The following is a 21,464-nucleotide window of genomic DNA, read 5'->3' as shown; positions in this document are numbered from 1 at the left end:
TACTGCTAGAGATCCTGGGGAAGAATTATCAGAAGATGATTTTCTGGAGGAACAATTGCTTTCCCCATATAAAATGTACAATGAGGACCTTGGGTATATGTTGATGGTTGTTCTTACCATGCCACTATTGATAATGAGCGCAGATTAGTCGCTGGCATTGGTATAACGGGGGCAAATGGATTCCCAAATATATCTATAGGTTTCAACATTGGACCAAGATCCAGTCAAGTTGCTGAACTAACTGCTGTTTTCAAAACCATTGAAATGGCTATTGAACATGGTATTAATGAATTTGTGATCATAACTGACTCAAATTATGTGCGTGACAGCTTTGTTGAATACCTGCCAACTTGGAAAAGAAATGGCATGCAGAAAAGCAATAATAAACCAGTCAAGCATGGCAAGTTGTTCTGCGAGATTGATAATCTGGTGGTATCCAATGATTTAACCATACACTGGAAAAAGACCAAGGGTCATTCCAGAGATCTTGCGGATTCGTTAGCCAAACAAGGAGCCATAACTGGAGAACTTCTTAATATTGACCACTTAATGGGTGCAATCCAGGTAGAAGCCATTACCAGAAACCAGGCAAAACAACAGAGTGAGCCTAACTTGGTACAATGGAGTCAGGATTCTCCTAGTGAGGACCTGATCACTAGTCAAAAAGAAGACCCCATTGTAGGCATCTTCTATAAACACATAGAAGATCCTGAAAGCAGAATCTTAATAAAATCTAGATCACAATTCAAGTTACAGGATGGTTTGTTAATTAGAACTTCCAAAACTGGCATCCAGCAGTGGGTAGTACCCACCAAGTTCCGAGGTCTAATGCTTCAACATGCCCATGATGCTCCCACATTTGGTCATCGTGGTGCCAAACTCACGTATGAAATATTGTGTGATTACGCTTTTTGGCCACACATGTTGAAAGATGTTCAAACCTACTGTCAAGGGTGTTTAATCTGCCCACAATTCCAACCCACTGCACCAACACATAGAGCGCCCTTGCAGAAAAGGGGGATGGTAATGCCATGGTCAGATATACAAATTTATTTTATTGGTCCGGTAACAAGGTCATCAAGAGGTAACAAATACATGTTAACAGTGACATGCCTGTTCACTAAATGGGTAGAGTGCATTAGAGCACCTAACAATAGTGCTGAAACATGTGCAGCATTGCTCATCAACCGTGTATTTTCCAGATTTGGTTTGCCCCAAAGAATCAAATCAGATCGGGGGACCCACTTCACTAGCGAAGTGATGACCAAAATGTGGAAAATACTAGGGGTTAAAAGAAAGCTCCATATTGCTTATAGAGCTGCCTCAAGTGGTGGTGTAGAGCGTTACAACCAGTCCATTGTTAAAATCCTCAAAGTTTGTGAGTGAAACGGGTAAAGAATGGGATGTAAAACTACCTCTAGTCTTAATGGCATTAAGAGCAACTCCAAGTAGTGCTACCAAGATGTCACCTTTTGAACTGATGACTGGTAGAAGTATGATTCTACCTCAGCATCTGCTGTACCGTACATCAGACCAAAACTTGATAAACGCTGCCAATACACATCAATATGTGGAGAACTTAAGAAAACACCTGCACTATGCCTTTGCATTTGCTCAAAGGAATTTAGAAAGAGCGCCAACTGCCACTAAAACCTATTATGATCTCAAAACATCCAAAAAGGAATATGAAATAAATGTTAAAGTTTATCTTTATAACTTTGGAAGAGATCAGGTTAGGGAGAAGAAATTTCTTCCCTCATGGAAAGGTCCTTTCGTCATTACTGACAAAATATCTCCAGTGGCCTATAAAATACGGATCCCCAAAAATGAAAGTTTCATAGATAAATGGGTCCATATCAATCAATTGCGAGCGTGTCATCAAAGATCCCAACTACAAGTTATAGAGGGAGAATGAAGTGTCATATCCCCAAATGAACTGAGATATACGGCTGATCCTCATCAAATACTACTGACTTTAAGCCAATTTAAATACATGTGTCCTACATCAATTTGAAGTTGGAAGGGGGATTTATGTCAAGGTATATGTGAGATTAATAAATATATATTTTAATCATATATTTCAAGATTAATAAATCTATCTTTGATCAGATATTTTCACTGATCAGTAGAAAATAACTCATTGCATTCAGAAGAACTGGGCATGAGTAAGGGATAGCATCCTGAAACATCGCCGTTCGGTTTGTCTTTTGATATTTGAATAAATATTTTTGCTGTCACTCCTGCTGTGTGGTTGAAGTATACAAACACAGAAGAGGCCAAGCCTTCAGAGCATTGAAGATTGCCCGAAGTTCCAGAATGTTGATCGGAGGGAAGATTCCTCTCGAGTTCACAGGCCATGTGCCTTCCTGGTACCCCAGACAGCTCCTCATCCTGACAGACTTGCGTCCGTAGTCAAAATCTCCCAGGATGGTCTCAAGAAGGATGTCCCTTGGGACAGGTGATCTGGACAGAACCACCAGGAGAGCGATTCTCTCGACCGGTTGTCCAGAGAAATCTGTTGAGACAGATCCGAATGATCGCCGTTCCACAGTCTCAGCATGCACAGCTGAAGAGGTCTGAGATGGAATATGGCAAAAGGAATGGTGTCCATGCTGGACACCATGAGACCAATCACCTCCATACACCGAGCCACAGAGGGCCTTAAGGAGGTCTGGAGGGCAAGACAAGCAGAAGTTAGCTTGTTAAGTCTCCGGTCTGTAAGGAATATCCCAGGAATTCCACCCTGGTACTGGGAATAAGAGAACTCATTTCTAAGTTTATCTTCCATCCCTGAGATCAAAGAAGAAATAGAAGAGCTTTCGAATGGTCTTCTGCCAGACGACAGGATGGTGCTTGAACCAGAATATTGCCCAAGTATGGCACTACTGCTATACCTCTGGTTCTGGCCACTGCAAGCAGAGCCCCTAGAACCTTCGAAAAAACTCTTGGAGCAGTAGCTAGACCAAACGGAAGTTCAATAAACTGGAAGTGCTGGTCCAGGAACGCAAACCTTAGGAATTTGAAGTGTTAATTGTGTATTGGAACGTGAAGGTAAGCATCATTCAGATCTATCGTCGTCATGAACTGTCCTTCCTGAACCAAGGGAAGGATGAACCTTATTGTCTCCATCTTGAACGAGGGGACAGATAGGAATTTGTTTAAGCACTTTAGGTCCAGAATCAGGCGGAAAGTTCCCTCCTACTTTAGGACCACAAAAAGGTTTAAGTAGTATCCCTGACCTCTTTCTGCAAGAGGTACAGGGACAATGACTTCCAGGGAGGAGAGATCCCTCACGCACCCCAGAAAGGCCTCTCTTTTCTGGCCTTGAAGACAGGTTTGACAAGAGGAATCTGCCCCTGGGTGGATGAGACTTGAGACCTATCCTGTATCCCTGAGCGATGACCTCCAGGACCCACAGGTCTTGCACATCCCCAAACCAAGCTTCCGAAAAGAGTGACAGTCTGCCCCCTACAAGATCCAGAGCCGGATCGGGGGCCGCCCCTTCATGCCGACTTTCTCTCTGCAGGCTTCTTGTTCTGCTTGGATTTATTCCAGGACTGAGCCGGCTTCCCATTCCCAAAATAGAATCTTTCCTTTAAATGGGACTGAAAGAAGTCTTGACTTTTAAGTCATGTCCGCAGACCAGGACTTTGGCCAGAGTGCCCTACGGGCTTGAACAGAAAAACCTGAAAGTCTTGGCATTCAGATGAATAATTTGAATCACAAATAAAGAATTAGCCACCCTTAAGGCCTTAATTCTTTCCTGGATCACATCGAGGGGACTCTCCACCTCTATCAACTCAGATAAGGAGTCGCACCAGTAGGTAGTCGCTCCAGCAACCGCAGCAACAGCCGCTGCCGGTTACAACAAATATTTGTATGTTGAAACATCTTTCTTAACAGAGTTTCGATTTTCTTATCCGTGGGCTCTTTAAATGACGAACTATCCTCAAGCGGGTTAGTGGTGCGTTTAGCAAGCGTGGAGATAGCGCCGTCCACCTTGGGGATGGAACCCCACAACTCCAATTGAGAGTCCAGAACCGGGAACAATTTCTTAAAGGAAGAAGGGGAAATTTAAGAAAAAATTATTTCCCATTCATTCTTAATAATGTTCGCCATCTTTACGAGAACTGGGAAAGTTTGTGGTACAACCCTGTCCTCGTAGACCTTATCTAATTTAGGAATCAAAGGTTCCAAAGGCAATTTGGTCTCACGAACCTCTAACGTAGCCAAAACTTCCTTTAGCAGAAAGCGTAAATGCTCAATCCTAAATCTAAAGTCTGGTTCCTCCGCAGCTGAAGGCTTAGAGGCAGCAGATTCCGACCCAGAAAGAGCACCCTCTTAAGTATCAGAGGCGTCTTCATCATCGGATAATCTGGTATCAGATAAATCCAATAAGCCAGCAGATGACGCCTGAGAAGGATAGCAATATCCGACCTTTCGCTTGCGCTTAGCAGGGCTAGGTAAAGCACTAAAGGCAGCAGACACTGCCGTTTGTAACTGCTCAGTAAAGTCTGGAGTATTAGGAGTGCTACTGGAAGCTTCATGTGTATTAGGAGATTACTTAAGGGTGTGCACCTCACGGGACGGAGACTCCTCAGAGGTGGATGGCTCAGTGGTATCAAACATTAACTTTCTTTGACATGATAACTTTATCAAGGCATGTGGAACATAATTGAGCAGGCGGGTATACCATGGCCTCCCCACAACATAGACAGTATTAGGCTTAGGTAAAGAGGGAGTACCCTCTTACGCATTAGAATCCTCCATAGCTTGCGCTTATAAAGCAGACTATTGATTAATAAGATAAAACGGCACCATTATACCCCCAATGGCTGGGGCACTCACCACCTCCTATGACCCAGGCCAAACAGAGAAATTGCTTCTCCGGTAAACCGAACAGTCAGGAAAGAGGAAATCAGTGTGACCACACCAGGTCACATGGTGCGCAATGCAGGACCGCCCCTGCTATATTAAAAAAAAACGTGCCAAGCCTTTCAGGCTGCGCAGCTTCCAAAAACGAAAGTAAAAACCTGTACATTACAGCATCTGCCTGAGTCTCATCTCACACATGTCGCAGCATAATCATAATAAAATAAAATTAAGTGATTAATTCCCCTTGTTCAATAATCCCCCTCCGGAGATATTAAACCCTGATTCAATACAGATAAAAGGAGCCACACTGTGACCCTGTCTTCTTGCGTTATCATCTGTGTATAAAAAAAATCTTAAATTATGCTTACCAGATAATTTTCTTTAATTCTGTATGGGGAGAGTCCACAGCTGCATTTATTACTTTTGGGAAATACAGAACCTGGTCACCAGGAGGAGGCAAAGACACCCCAGCCAAAAGCTTAAATACCACTTCCCTCATCCCCCAGTCATTCTGCCAAGGGAACAAAACAAAACAAAAAAAAAATGTAGGAGAAATATCAGGGTGAAAAATGTGCCAGAAGAACGAATAAAAAATAATTTAAGGCCGCCCACAGAAAAATAACGGGCGGGGAGCTGTGGACTCCCCGTACAGAAAAGAAAATTATCTGGTAAGCATAATTTAAGTTTTTCTGCTTAAAAACGGGGAGAGTCCACAGCTGCATTCATTACTTTTGGGAAATCAATACCCAAGCTTATAGAGGACACTGAATGCAAACGGACGAGAACAAAAATGCAGCCCATTCTGATGGCATCACAGCCTGTCAAAACCCAGATTTCCGATAAAAAACGACTTCAATAGAAAAAACAAAATATGGAAAGAGGACAAGGTAACTGCCCATCAATCAGAACCATAAGGATCCCTGTAAGAGACCACTCAAATTCTGGACTCCACTGAGCACAAAAGCCTCTGAGGAGACAAAAGTCCCACTATCTAGAAGCACACAAAAATTAAACCCTCTCCATGATCAATTGCAAGGGAAATGACCAACAAACTTCCCACACCACATTCTCCCTAACTAAAAAGAAAGAAATAATCGGATACGAAGGTCTGAAAAAGCTCCAGAAACAATCTCCGAATACTCAAGGACAAAACAGAGGGAGCATAACACGATAAGGAGCGGACTACCAGGCTGCAAGAGGACAATGCCCCATAGAGAATACTCTACCGACGGAGGAGGTTAAAGAAAGGAAAAATTCCAGACCACCGCCTACATGGATCCTAAAGGAACCAATGTAAAGCCTTAACCAGAACCGAAGTCCCAGAAGGACAAAAGGTAGAACAAAACTACTTTACTACAGACAGCTATATAGCACAGAGAAACTGAACACCCATAGGTCAGAAAAACCCAGGGAGCAGAACAGGTACATAATAGTAATATCCCTTTACGCCACAAACGAAAGCCGCAGGCTTCCATCGGATAGGCAGTCAGACTAAACGTCAAACCAAAATAACTAGCCAACTGAGTAGCTAGCAAACTTGCACCAGGACACAACTGGAAAGGAACAAGAGAAAAAATCTAAGAAAGCAGGGCGGACCAACTCCCCCCCTACTAGAAAACGGGGTAAGAGAGGACAACACCCTGACCAATAATGAAGAACCAGCTACCCTCTAAGGCAAGATTCCCGAACCAACTGCAAGGCCTCCCAACCTAAGGAAGGAGCACTCGGGATTCATGATACATGGTCGATGCCTAAACAGAGCAGTCAGAATTCCTGACCCCTACTCCGATCGAACTGTCCTATCATAGAAGCGACTGGCAAGGTCCAAAAGGGAAAAAAGAGATTAAAAATCCCAGCATTGACAAGGCCCGTAGATCAGAAAACGAATCTCCAGCCACGATCTCTTAAGGAAAAGAAATAGGAAAGAGGTATTGACACCAAGAGAGACTAGCTCAGGTTCCAGCATACCTATCCTCATTTCCCCTCAGAAACCCGAAGGTAGGGTACACTCAGACAAGAGAAACCCTCGACCCACTGATCTCCTAGAGATAGAAGAGGAAAACTACCTCAGGAGGAGTCAACTGGATAGGCGCAGTAGACGAGATCCTCCAAAATAGAAGGAAAACAAAGAAAACAAAGAAAACCAGGAATACTCCAGTAGAGAAATTCCCAGGAAAAACTTCCTCCACTTCTCCAGAAGAGAGAAAGAGAACCAGTAGGAACAAGGAGATTTCCCTAGGACCGGGAAACCAAGCCTGCTACTGGACGCCGGACAGATCCAAAGATTGATAATCCGAAAAACAGATTAACCAAAAAGCCAAGTCAAAGAAAAGGACTAGGTTAAAAAAAAAACGGACACCCCAAACGAGGAGCCGGATCAAAACCAAGAAACCTTGTGGAACAAACACAAAGTTACCCCTTCTGGAAATGAAGTTGCACAAGAGTTGATGCAAACACTGCCACGCCCCCATGGGGTCTTAAACTCTGATCTCTCAAAAAGTAACCCAGTGACTGACCACTCAGCCCCAAAGGGCTTCTAGGATAACACCCACAAAGTCTGAAGAAGACAAAGGTAGGACCCAAAAGAGATCAGAACTCAAACCATAGAGATTAATCTCTGTTTGAGAGAATATGGCAGTCTCTAAAGATCCAGTCGGAATCAATCAAGGAATTGACGAATGAACGAGCATCCTAAAACCTCTATAAGGTGACAATAAAAAGAGACTGCATAACAATCCCCCAGAATATAGGATCAAAAAGAGGATACAGCAATGAAAACGGTCCCTAAGAAACAGGTCTCCTCAACCAGATGACAGAATGTCCTACCCCAAAAAGCAAGGGGAAGCGAAAAATACAGCAATCCTCGAAAAAGAGGAGAGAAGCACTGGCGAAAAAAGATCTGAACCCAAATAGTACTTTTCAATCCACAATGGAGTACCAATAGAGGGGAAATCAATCACCCCCTACACCAGGTACTGAAGATCTCCACGCAGTCATCTGATCCCCCCCTCGGAAGGGAGGGCTCTAGCTCCTGTCAAAAGGACCACAGGAACTCCAAATATACTGCCACAGCAGTATTCATAATCCCAGCTAACCATGCAAGTTATGCAGGGGCAAACACTTAGTATTGAGTACGAACCAAAGATCAGACGCCCCACCAAGATGAAATAAACTAGGACCAGCCTGATATCTAGGATAGTAGGGCCTCTTATAGCTTGTAGAAACAAGAAAACAAACTCTGAACAAGAAGTAAGCAAACTTAGTACCCAAACAGGACCAGCCTGTTGTCAAGGATACAACATGTCTGATATAAACCTCCAAAGAACAGAGTGAACTAGTGCCCAACCAGGACCAGCCTGATGTCCAGGGTACGACCCAACTGTTGAAGGGTCAATATAAAGTTCTAAACCCTAGCAGGGCTAGACTAAGTAAACAGACAAACAATAGACAAATAAGCTCTGAGGCTTAAACATGGTCTCTTAACATCTTTTTCTTTTCTTTTTTTTTTTTTTTAACTTCCTCCGGAAGCAACAACTATCGCAATCATAAAATCGCTAGTATCAAAATCCAAGAGAAGAAAAATTTTTCCCAAAAAGGAAAAGTCTAAAGCAGTCTCAAACTCCAGAAATAAAACATTCTAACTGGATCAAAAAAAAATAGGCAGCACCCGCAGGTGAACGCCAGAAGGAATGGAATCACTAACAGGGCCAGCCTGTCAAAGACCCGATTCCTCAAGAGTTCAGAACTGGGATTAGATACAAAACAAAAGACAATCAGGAGTAGGATCTCCATCCCTCCACTCGTCTAGCGCAGTTCGCCATCTGATTCAGAAGACTGAGGACCCGTTGGCAAATCAGAACTGGAATCCTCCAAAGCTTCCAACACATGCCTCAGCAGTACACGCAGGCACACCAGTCTGAATCTAAAGGCAAAACTTACCTCCGGCAGGACATCTGAAGGCCCCGACCCTGAAGGCTGTACCCCTGAAGCCTGAGAGAGAACCGCTTCCCCAGAGGAAAGACCCGATATAAATCGATCTCTCACCTGACGCCCCCAGGTTAAGAGGACACGGATAAGCTCTTTGCTTGCAATCAGGAAGATGTAAGTGCGCCAACGCCAAATATATGGCAACGCAAAACTGTGCAGTAACCTCTGGTGGAAATAAACCTCCTTCCAGAGAATGGGTAACGATATTTGGGACAACTCCATGCGTAGGAACAGAAGATTCCAGGGAAGGCACCTCACGGGACACAGAATCCTCAAAGGCGGACGGCTCAGTGGTCTCCAATCTCTCCCCAGTGGAAGAAGAGAGAACTCTATTACAGCATACGGAACATAAATTATTGGGCTGAATTACTCGGGCCTCCATACAATCTAAGCAGGAAAAAGAATCTCTGAAAAATCAGAATCATCCATAACTTGACTGATTAAATTATGGACAAAAATAACTGGCAACTTACACCCCCAATGGCTGAGGCACTCACCACCTCCTATGACCCAGACAAGTAGAGAACAGATCCTCTTCACCGACACTCTGTCAAGAATACGGAAATGAAGAATGAAAACACGACCATGGCCGGTCACGAGGTGCAACATACAGGCCAAATAAAAAGCGTGCCAGTCCACAAGAACTGCGCAGCTCTAAAAACTTTTACGTTCCGTAAAAGCCATGAGCCTCATATTTCTACACATAAGCAGAATTACATAAATATGATTAAAGTCCCCCACTGTTCAATAACCCCCCTCAGGAGATATTAACCCTAGATTCCACAAAGATAAAGGAGTCTCACTGAGACCCTGTCTTCTATCATTACATTATATTCCACAGTGAAAAGGAAAATTAAACAATCTTACCAGAATCTATGCCGTGGAACAGTAACACGGTCCTTCAAGTTTGACAGATAGTAGTGTTGCTTCTGACATGGACTTGAGTGAAGAAAGCAGGCAGCGAAACTCGTCAATGCCGATTGCTTGTGGAGCTGTTAATATGAGTCGGGATGGTTTTGCAGAAAGACTCTCCCTGCATCTCAGGACTCAAACTTTCATCCATGCTCTCACTGAGAGGCTGACAGAACTACTTAAAACTCCAGCCCCTTCTCGAGGAGTACTTCCCTCCATAAGAGACTAATCCGTAATTTTCTGACACTTCTGTTTCCACCTCCTGTGACGAAAGGCAAAGAATGACTGGGGGATGAGGGAAGTGGGGTAGGTATTTAAGCCTTTGGCTGGGGTGTCTTTGCCACTTCCTGGTGGCCAGGTTCTGTATTTCCCAAAAGTAATGAATGCAGCTGTGGGCTCTCCCTGTTTAAGAAGAAAATGAAATTATCTTACCCGGTGTAAAACTCTTGAGAAAACTTAGGTTTCAACTCTTGGGAGGATCACAACTGCAGATGAAAAAATATATTTCTTTCATGTAATTAGCAAGAGTCCATGAGCTAGTGACGTATGGGATATACATTCCTACCAGGAGGGGCAAAGTTTCCCAAACCTCAAAATGCCTATAAATACACACCTCACCACACCCACAATTCAGTTTTACAAACTTTGCCTCCGATGGAGGTGGTGAAGTAAGTTTGTGCTAGATTCTACGTTGATATGCGCTCCGCAGCAAGTTGGAGCCCGGTTTTCCTCTCAGCGTGCAGTGAATGTCAGAGGGATGTGAGGAGAGTATTGCCTATTTGAATGCAGTGATCTCCTTCTACGGGGTCTATTTCATAGGTTCTCTGTTATCGGTCGTAGAGATTCATCTCTTACCTCCCTTTTCAGATCGACGATATACTCTTATATATACCATTACCTCTGCTGATTCTCGTTTCAGTACTGGTTTGGCTTTCTACAAACATGTAGATGAGTGTCCTGGGGTAAGTAAATCTTATTTTCTGTGACACTCTAAGCTATGGTTGGGCACTTTGTTTATAAAGTTCTAAATATATGTATTCAAACATTTATTTGCCTTGACTCAGAATGTTCAACTTTCCTTATTTTTCAGACAGTCAGTTTCATATTTGGGATTATGCATTTAAATTATTCATTTTTTCTTACCTTCAAAAAATTTGACTATTTTTTCCCTGTGGGCTGTTAGGCTTGCGGGGGCTGAAAATGCTTCATTTTATTGCGTCATTCTTGGCGCGGACTTTTTTGGCGCAAAAATTCTTTTCCGTTTCCGGGGTCATACGTGTCGCAGGAAGTTGCGTCATTTTTTGACGTTATTTTGCGCCAAAAATGTCAGCGTTCCGGATGTGGCGTAATTTTTGGCGCCAAAAGCATTTAGGCGCCAAATAATGTGGGCGTCTTATTTGGCGCTAAAAAATTATGCGTCGCTTTTGTCTCCACATTATTTAAGTCTCATTTTTCATTGCTTCTGGTTGCTAGAAGCTTGTTCTTTGGCATTTTTTCCCATTCCTGAAACTGTCATTTAAGGAATTTGATCAATTTTGCTTTATATGTTGTTTTTTCTCTTACATATTGCAAGATGTCTCACGTTGGATCTGAGTCAGAAGATACTACAGGAAAATCGCTGTCTAGTGCTGGATCTACCAAAGCTAAGTGTATCTGCTGTAAACTTTTAGTAGCTATTCCTCCGGCTGTTGTTTGTATTAATTGTCATGACAAACTTGTTAATGCAGATAATATTTCCTTTAGTAAAGTACCATTGTCTGTTGCTGTTCCTTCAACATCTAAGGTGCAGAATGTTCCTGATAACATAAGAGATTTTGTTTCTGAATCCATCAAGAAGGCTATGTCTGTTATTTCTCCTTCTAGTAAACGTAAAAAATCTTTTAAAACTTCTCTCCCTACAGATGAATTTTTAAATGAACATCATCATTCTGATTCTGATGACTCTTCTGGTTCAGAGGATTCTGTTTCAGAGATTGATGCTGATAAATCTTCATATTTATTTAAAATGGAATTTATTCGTTCTTTACTTAAAGAAGTATTAATTGCTTTAGAAATAGAGGATTCTGGTCCTCTTGATACTAATTCTAAACGTTTAGATAAGGTATTTAAATCTCCTGTGGTTATTCCAGAAGTTTTTCCTGTTCCTAATGCTATTTCTGCAGTAATTTCTAAAGAATGGGATAAATTGGGTAATTCATTTACTCCTTCTAAACGTTTTAAGCAATTATATCCTGTACCGTCTGACAGGTTAGAATTTTGGGACAAAATCCCTAAAGTTGATGGGGCTATTTCTACCCTTGCTAAACGTACTACCATTCCTACGTCAGATGGTACTTCGTTTAAAGATCCTTTAGATAAGAAAATTGAATCCTTTCTAAGAAAATCTTATCTGTGTTCAGGTAATCTTCTTAGACCTGCTATATCATTGGCTGATGTTGCTGCAGCTTCAACTTTTTGGTTGGAAACTTTAGCGCAACAAGTAACAAATCATGATTCTCATGATATTATTATTCTTCTTCAGCATGCTAATAATTTTATCTGTGATGCCATTTTTGATATTATCAGAGTTGATGTCAGGTTTATGTCTCAAGCCATAAAGCTCTTCTAGCTAAAATAGCTAAAGACTTGGAATGCTGATATGGCTTCTAAATCAACTCTACTTTCCATTTCTTTCCAGGGTAACAAATTATTTGGTTCTCAGTTGGATTCTATTATCTCAACTGTTACTGGTGGGAAAACAGAATTTATGTTTACCTGATAAATTACTTTCTCCAACGGTGTGTCCGGTCCACGGCGTCATCCTTACTTGTGGGATATTCTCTTCCCCAACAGGAAATGGCAAAGAGCCCAGCAAAGCTGGTCACATGATCCCTCCTAGGCTCCGCCTTCCCCAGTCATTCGACCGACGTAAAGGAGGAATATTTGCATAGGAGAAACCATATGATACCGTGGTGACTGTAGTTAAAGAAAATAAATTATCAGACCTGATTAAAAAACCAGGGCGGGCCGTGGACCGGACACACCGTTGGAGAAAGTAATTTATCAGGTAAACATAAATTCTGTTTTCTCCAACATAGGTGTGTCCGGTCCACGGCGTCATCCTTACTTGTGGGAACCAATACCAAAGCTTTAGGACACGGATGAAGGGAGGGAGCAAATCAGGTCACCTAGATGGAAGGCACCACGGCTTGCAAAACCTTTCTCCCAAAAATAGCCTCAGAAGAAGCAAAAGTATCAAACTTGTAAAATTTAGTAAAAGTGTGCAGTGAAGACCAAGTCGCTGCCTTATATCTGATCAACAGAAGCCTCGTTCTTGAAGGCCCATGTGGAAGCCACAGCCCTAGTGGAATGAGCTGTGATTCTTTCAGGAGGCTGCCGTCCGGCAGTCTCATAAGCCAATCTGATGATGCTTTTAATCCAAAAAGAGAGAGAGGTAGAAGTTGCTTTTTGACCTCTCCTTTTACCAGAATAAACAACAAACAAGGAAGATGTTTGTCTAAAATCCTTTGTAGCATCTAAATAGAATTTTAGAGCACGAACAACATCCAAATTGTGCAACAAACGTTCCTTCTTTGAAACTGGATTCGGACACAAAGAAGGCACGACTATCTCCTGGTTAATGTTTTTGTTAGAAACAACTTTCGGAAGAAAACCAGGTTTAGTACGTAAAACCACCTTATCTGCATGGAACACCAGATAAGGAGGAGAACACTGCAGAGCAGATAATTCTGAAACTCTTCTAGCAGAAGAAATTGCAACCAAAAACAAAACTTTCCAAGATAATAACTTAATATCAACGGAATGTAAGGGTTCAAACGGAACCCCCTGAAGAACTGAAAGAACTAAATTGAGACTCCAAGGAGGAGTCAAAGGTTTGTAAACAGGCTTGATTCTAACCAGAGCCTGAACAAAGGCTTGAACATCTGGCACAGCTGCCAGCTTTTTGTGAAGTAACACAGACAAGGCAGAAATCTGTCCCTTCAAGGAACTTGCAGATAATCCTTTCTCCAAACCTTCTTGAAGAAAGGATAGAATCTTAGGAATTTTTACCTTGTCCCAAGGGAATCCTTTAGATTCACACCAACAGATATATTTTTTCCATATTTTGTGGTAAATTTTTCTAGTTACAGGCTTTCTGGCCTGAACAAGAGTATCAATGACAGAATCTGAGAACCCTCGCTTTGATAAGATCAAGCGTTCAATCTCCAAGCAGTCAGTTGGAGTGAGACCAGATTCGGATGTTCGAACGGACCTTGAACAAGAAGGTCTCGTCTCAAAGGTAGCTTCCATGGTGGAACCGATGACATATTCACCAGGTCTGCATACCAAGTCCTGCGTGGCCACGCAGGAGCTATCAAGATCACCGATGCCCTCTCCTGATTGATCCTGGCTACCAGCCTGGGGATGAGAGGAAACGGCGGGAATACATAAGCTAGTTTGAAGGTCCAAGGTGCTACTAGTGCATCTACTAGAGTCGCCTTGGGATCCCTGGATCTGGACCCGTAGCAAGGAACCTTGAAGTTCTGACGAGAGGCCATCAGATCCATGTCTGGAATGCCCCACAATTGAGTAATTTGGGCAAAGATTTCCGGATGGAGTTCCCACTCCCCCGGATGAAATGTCTGACGACTCAGAAAATCCGCTTCCCAATTTTCCACTCCTGGGATGTGGATTGCAGACAAGTGGCAGGAGTGAGTCTCCGCCCATTGAATGATTTTGGTCACTTCTTCCATCGCCAGGGAACTCCTTGTTAAACACTAAAAAACTCTAAGCCATCTCCGTGGAGATGTTGCCTGTACAACGGCAAAGAGAATGACTGGGGAAGGCGGAGCCTAGGAGGGATCATGTGACCAGCTTTGCTGGGCTCTTTGCCATTTCCTGTTGGGGAAGAGAATATCCCACAAGTAAGGATGACGCCGTGGACCGGACACACCTATGTTGGAGAAAGGAACTTTTTTACCTCAGGATAAAAAATCTAAAGGTAAAAACAGGGCTAATAATCGTTTTCGTTCCTTTCGTTTCAACAAAGAACAAAAGCCTGATCCTTCATCCTCAGGAGCAGTTTCAGTTTGGAAACCATCTCCAGTCTGGAATAAATCCAAGCCTGCTAGAAAGGCAAAGCCTGCTTCTAAGTCCACATGAAGGTGCGGCCCTCATTCCAGCTCAGCTGGTAGGGGGCAGGTTACGTTTTTTCAAAGAAATTTGGATCAATTCTGTTCACAATCTTTGGATTCAGAACATTGTTTCAGAAGGGTACAGAATTGGTTTCAAGATGAGACCTCCTGCAAAGAGATTTTTTCTTTCCCGTGTCCCAGTAAATCCAGTGAAAGCTCAAGCATTTCTGAATTGTGTTTCAGATCTAGAGTTGGCTGGAGTAATTATGCCAGTTCCAGTTCCGGAACAGGGGATGGGGTTTTATTCAAATCTCTTCATTGTACCAAAGAAGGAGAATTCCTTCAGACCAGTTCTGGATCTAAAAATATTGAATCGTTATGTAAGGATACCAACGTTCAAGATGGTAACTGTAAGGACTATCTTGCCATTTGTTCAGCAAGGGAATTATATGTCCACAATAGATTTACAGGATGCATATCCCGATTCATCCAGATCATTATCAGTTCCTGAGATTCTCTTTCCTAGACAAGCATTACCAGTTTGTGGCTCTGCCATTTGGCCTAGCAACAGCTCCAAGGATTTTTACAAAGGTTCTCGGTGCCCTTCTGTCTGTAATCAGAGAACAGGGTATTGTGGTATTTTCTTATTTGGACGATATCTTGGTACTTGCTCAGTCTTTACATTTAGCAGAATCTCATACGAATCGACTTGTGTTGTTTCTTCAAGATCATGGTTGGAGGATCAATTTACCAAAAAGTTCTTTGATTCCTCAGACAAGGGTAGCCTTTCTGGGTTTCCAGATAGATTCAGTGTCCATGACTCTGTCTTTAACAGACAAGAGACGTCTAAAATTGATTGCAGCTTGTCGAAACCTTCAGTCACAATCATTCCCTTCGGTAGCCTTATGCATGGAAATTCTAGGTCTTATGACTGCTGCATCGGACGCGATCCCCTTTGCTCGTTTTCACATGCGACCTCTTCAGCTCTGTATGCTGAATCAATGGTGCAAGGATTACACAAAGATATCTCAATTAATATCTTTAAAACCGATTGTTCGACACTCTCTAACGTGGTGGACAGATCACCATCGTTTAATGCAGGGGGCTTCTTTTGTGCTTCCGACCTGGACTGTAATTTCAACAGATGCAAGTCTCACAGGTTGGGGAGCTGTGTGGGGATCTCTGACGGCACAAGGAGTTTGGGAATCTCAGGAGGTGAGATTACCGATCAATATTTTGGAACTCTTCAGAGCTCTTCAGTTTTGGCCTCTTCTGAAGAGAGAATCGTTCATTTGTTTTCAGACAGACAATGTCACATCTGTGGCATACATCAATCATCAAGGAGGGACTCACAGTCCTCTGGCTATGAAAGAAGTATCTCGAATTTTGGTTTGGGCGGAATCCAGCTCCTGTCTAATCTCTGCGGTTCATATCCCAGGTGTAGACAATTGGGAAGCGGATTATCTCAGTCGCCAAACGTTGCATCCGGGCGAATGGTCTCTTCACCCAGAGGTATTTCTTCAGATTGTTCAAATGTGGGAACTTCCAGAAATAGATCTGATGGCGTCTCATCTAAACAAGAAACTTCCCAGGTATCTGTCCAGATCCCGGGATCCTCAGGCAGAGGCAGTGGATGCATTATCACTTCCTTGGAAGTATCATCCTGCCTATATCTTTCCGCCACTAGTTCTTCTTCCAAGAGTAATCTCCAAGATTCTGAAGGAATGCTCGTTTGTTCTGCTGGTAGCTCCGGCATGGCCTCACAGGTTTTGGTATGCGGATCTTGTCCGGATGGCCTCTTGCCAACCGTGGACTCTTCCGTTAAGACCAGACCTTCTGTCTCAAGGTCCTTTTTTCCATCAGGATCTGAAATCCTTAAATTTAAAGGTATGGAGATTGAACGCTTGATTCTTGGTCAAAGAGGTTTCTCTGACTCTGTGATTAATACTATGTTACAGGCTCGTAAATCTGTATCTAGAGAGATATATTATAGAGTCTGGAAGACTTATATTTCTTGGTGTCTTTCTCATCATTTTTCTTGGCATTCTTTTAGAATACCGAGAATATTACAGTTTCTTCAGGATGGTTTAGATAAGGGTTTGTCCGCAAGTTCCTTGAAAGGACAAATCTCTGCTTTTTCTGTTCTTTTTCACAGAAAGATTGCTATTCTTCCTGATATTCATTGTTTTGTACAAGCTTTGGTTCGTATAAAGCCTGTCATTAAGTCAATTTCTCCTCCTTGGAGTTTGAATTTGGTTCTGGGGGCTCTTCAAGCTCCTCCATTTGAACCTATGCATTCATTGGACATTAAATTACTTTCTTGGAAAGTTTTGTTCCTTTTGGCCATCTCTTCTGCCAGAAGAGTTTCTGAATTATCTGCTCTTTCTTGTGAGTCTCCTTTTCTGATTTTTCATCAGGATAAGGCGGTGTTGCGAACTTCTTTTGAATTTTTACCTAAAGTTGTGAATTCCAACAACATTAGTAGAGAAATTGTGGTTCCTTCATTATGTCCTAATCCTAAGAATTCTAAGGAGAAATCGTTGCATTCTTTGGATGTTGTTAGAGCTTTGAAATATTATGTTGAAGCTACTAAATCTTTCCGAAAGACTTCTAGTCTATTTGTTATCTTTTCCGGTTCTAGAAAAGGCCAGAAAGCTTCTGCCATTTCTTTGGCATCTTGGTTGAAATCTTTAATTCATCTTGCCTATGTTGAGTCGGGTAAAACTCCGCCTCAGAGGATTACAGCTCATTCTACTAGGTCAGTTTCTACTTCCTGGGCGTTTAGGAATGAAGCTTCGGTTGATCAGATTTGCAAAGCAGCAACTTGGTCCTCTTTGCATACTTTTACTAAATTCTACCATTTTGATGTATTTTCTTCTTCTGAAGCAGTTTTTGGTAGAAAAGTACTTCAGGCAGCGGTTTCAGTTTGAATCTTCTGCTTATGTTTTTCATTAAACTTTATTTTGGGTGTGGATTATTTTCAGCAGGAATTGGCTGTCTTTATTTTATCCCTCCCTCTCTAGTGACTCTTGTGTGGAAAGATCCACATCTTGGGTAATCATTATCCCATACGTCACTAGCTCATGGACTCTTGCTAATTACATGAAAGAAAACATAATTTATGTAAGAACTTACCTGATAAATTCATTTCTTTCATATTAGCAAGAGTCCATGAGGCCCGCCCTTTTTTTGTGGTGGTTATGATTTTGTATAAAGCACAATTATTCCAATTCCTTATTTTATATGCTTTCGCACTTTTTTATCACCCCACTTCTTGGCTATTCGTTAAACTGAATTGTGGGTGTGGTGAGGGGTGTATTTATAGGCATTTTGAGGTTTGGGAAACTTTGCCCCTCCTGGTAGGAATGTATATCCCATACGTCACTAGCTCATGGACTCTTGCTAATATGAAAGAAATGAATTTATCAGGTAAGTTCTTACATAAATTATGTTATTTGTATCACCAAGACAATTAGGCTATTATGACAGCGTAGACTAAGCAGTCTGAGGTGAAATATAATAAACTTAGGTAAGTTGCTGTTAATGCAAACACAGCAAATCAAAGCACACTGATTTCACAGATCTGTTATTGCCTCACAGATAGGAATCAGTGTAGAATTGCAAGTAATTATAAAAGTCTTTTATGGTCACTAATAAGCAACACTAAACTTCCTTTATATACCTGCAATAAATTGAGAGATTATGCAGGAGTGGTTGTTTGTGCAAATAAGAAGTGAGAGAGCAGCTTGAAGTTTCCAGTTGTACTGTCTCTTTAAATAACACACCGGAGCAGGTCTTGTGAATAAGCAAGTAAGTTGAAAGGAGCACAAAGTTTGTATAAGTAGAGTAGAGCTTTAGATGTTATGGTTGTATATATATATGCAGTTAAATGGAAAGCAGATTCAATTTAAGCAAAGCACTCTGTGCTGTTAAGCTCAAGATGTAAAACAGATAAATAGTCCTTACTTTACAAAGGTAGTCTCCCAGGCTTGTCTGTGTAATGCAGCAGGAAATGCACACAGCTTGAACTCCAAGCAGGCTGACAGGTTTAGTTCAGTACTTCAGTAAAAATAAATGAAGCTTGTAATTTTGCAAAGCAATGATGTCCGTTTGCAAACAGGTAGTAGAAGTGCAATGAATCCAATTAGGAAGGATCAAGAATGGAGTCTGAAATGAAGGCTTAATTTCCAAGAAGCAGGAACAAACAAACTGTGAAACAGTACTATCTGCAATAACTAAGCACCTGTTTAATGTTAGGTGATCCCTTAAGTAAAGGGAAAGGTAAAACCATGTGATGTGGAAATGGAAGGAGAGTTGCAAAACACGGAGTGGAATCCTCACACCAGAAAACTATGCCGTGGAACAGAAACACAGCCTCTCAAGTTTGACAGTCTTGTAACATAGCTCCTGACATGGATTTTAGTGATGGAAGCAGGCATTGAAACTCGTCAACACTGATTGCTTAGGAGCTGTTAATACAAGTCTGTATGGGTTGACAGAAAGACTCTCCCTGCATCTCCAGACTCTAACATTTGTCAATGCTCTCACTGAGAGGCTGACAAGACTTAAAACTCCAGTCACATTTCGAAGGGTAGATACCCTTCATAAGGAACTACTCCGAATCTTCTGACACTTCTCTGCCAACCTCCTGTGACAAAAGACAAAGAATGACTGGGAAATAAGGGAAGTATTTAAGCCTTTGGCTGGGTGTCTTTGCCTCCTCCTGGTGGCCAGGTTCAGTATTTCCCAACAGTAAGGAATGACGCCGTGGACTCTCCTCATATTAAGAAGGAGAAAAATTATACTTCAGCTGCTACCCAGCTGCAGGAAAAAAAAAAAAAAAAATGAGGAAATGAACTGCAGCCAATCAGCATCAACAGTGCTGAGGTCAAACTATTTTACTGTGATCTCATGAGAGTTGACTTAACTCTCATGAGATTTCATAGTAAATTTCCTTAAACTGAATAGGGAAATAACACAAGTGTGCACAAGGCTCACTCCCTTGCCTATCTCGGGACATACTGATTTGCTGCTTAAAGTCCTTTACAATCGGGTGTGAATACTTAGGACATTTTGAGGTAATATATATATATATATATATTTTTACATAGAGATGTTCAGGTAATATTTTCTAGTCTGCTTTTTACAGCTATATTGCATCACTTTCAAGTGTTTCAACAGTTTGGTATCATGGTCCTTTAATATAGACTGAGAACCCCTCTCTCTGAAGAATCAAATGCAAATCTTCCTTCAACCACCTTCAGCGGAGGAAAAGTAAAGACTGTGGTACATGTGAGGTGGGAGGGGTTTTATAGAGCACTTGGGGTTTGGGAATCTTTGCCTCCTCCTAGTGGAAAGGAAGACTAATTCACAGAAGTAATGGATCGTGGACTCTCACCACCTGTATAAAAGAAAAAAACATGGAATTCTTAAAGTTACATTTTTGCAGAACACTTGTATTAGATTTTAAAAGAATATTTTGGCTATCATTGTTTCTGTAAAAGTTTTTACTGTTCACAACCACAGACCGTATCAAGATATGCTTTGGGCACCAGCATTTTGAATGATGTGTACGCTCAGAATGTCGCCAGCTATCTGAACAGACACAATGTTTAAAGTTCTGGTGTACAAAGTATAACTAGATGAACTTCGCATGAGCATGCAGTAAAAGCTCTGTCTTAGCAAAAATGCTTTTAGTAAAAAGCTTTCACTGTTTAATACAAAAAATGTGTATATTAAAAGATAATGCATTTATGCCAATTTCATTTTCAAGTTTGGGGGGGGGGGGTATAAAGGAATTCCCAAGTTTACACATAATTAGTTTTGTAAATGTTTTTTACTTCATAAAAAACTATTTATATGATACAAATATATAAACAAATTAACAATTTATACATTCAAAAGATTATATAAGCAATATTACCCATTCTTTCAAGATTAAGAGTTTATGGTTTTAAAAAAAACAAACCGTTATTTTTGCACTTTATAGCCCCAATTTTCTAGGATACCCTGGCAGAGGATACTGCATATGGCTAACAGACCACAGCCAATTCCCACAGATATAGTAAAAATTCTAAGAATGGATAAAAAAAGAATCCCTGTTTATCAAACCAAAGAGCTAAAAGGGAAGACAAGATAGACCCTGTAAGCCTTTATATTGGAATTAGAAACTGTATTTATGAACTGCTTAAATAAGCTTACTAGCATATTCTGGGGGGGAGGGGGGGAGGGACGACTCTCCAGCTTCGTTCCTTGGCATCATGGTAAGTGAAGCAATAAAAAGGCACTGAAATCATCACAAAAGCCTGATCTAATAGACAACAAGAAAAACATGATACCTTTTTTCTTACCATGTGAAAAAACATTGCAATAATACAATGTATTTAAAGGAATAGTCTAGGCAAAATTATAACTCCTGATTCAGATAGAGCATGCAATTTTAAGCAACTTTCTAATTTACTCCCCTTTTATCAATTTTTCTTAATTCTCTTTGTATCTTTATTTGAAAAAGCAAGACTGTAGACATAAGAGCCGGCTCATTTTTGGTTCAGTACCTGGATTGCGCTTGCTGATTGG

General features: G+C 41.5%; 1 protein-coding gene across 1 annotated transcript in view; it reads right to left on the bottom strand.

Annotated features, from left to right (window-relative positions):
- Nucleotides 1-21,464, bottom strand: part of EXT2 (exostosin glycosyltransferase 2) — a gene marked incomplete in the record, with an annotated part of 392,946 nt that overhangs the window by 192,700 nt on the left and 178,782 nt on the right.

Source organism: Bombina bombina, chromosome 7 (assembly GCF_027579735.1).
Source record: "Bombina bombina isolate aBomBom1 chromosome 7, aBomBom1.pri, whole genome shotgun sequence".
NCBI lineage: Eukaryota > Metazoa > Chordata > Amphibia > Anura > Bombinatoridae > Bombina > Bombina bombina.
The sequence above is the reverse complement of the archived record's forward strand: the minus strand, read 5'-3'. Positions and strand labels throughout refer to the sequence as shown.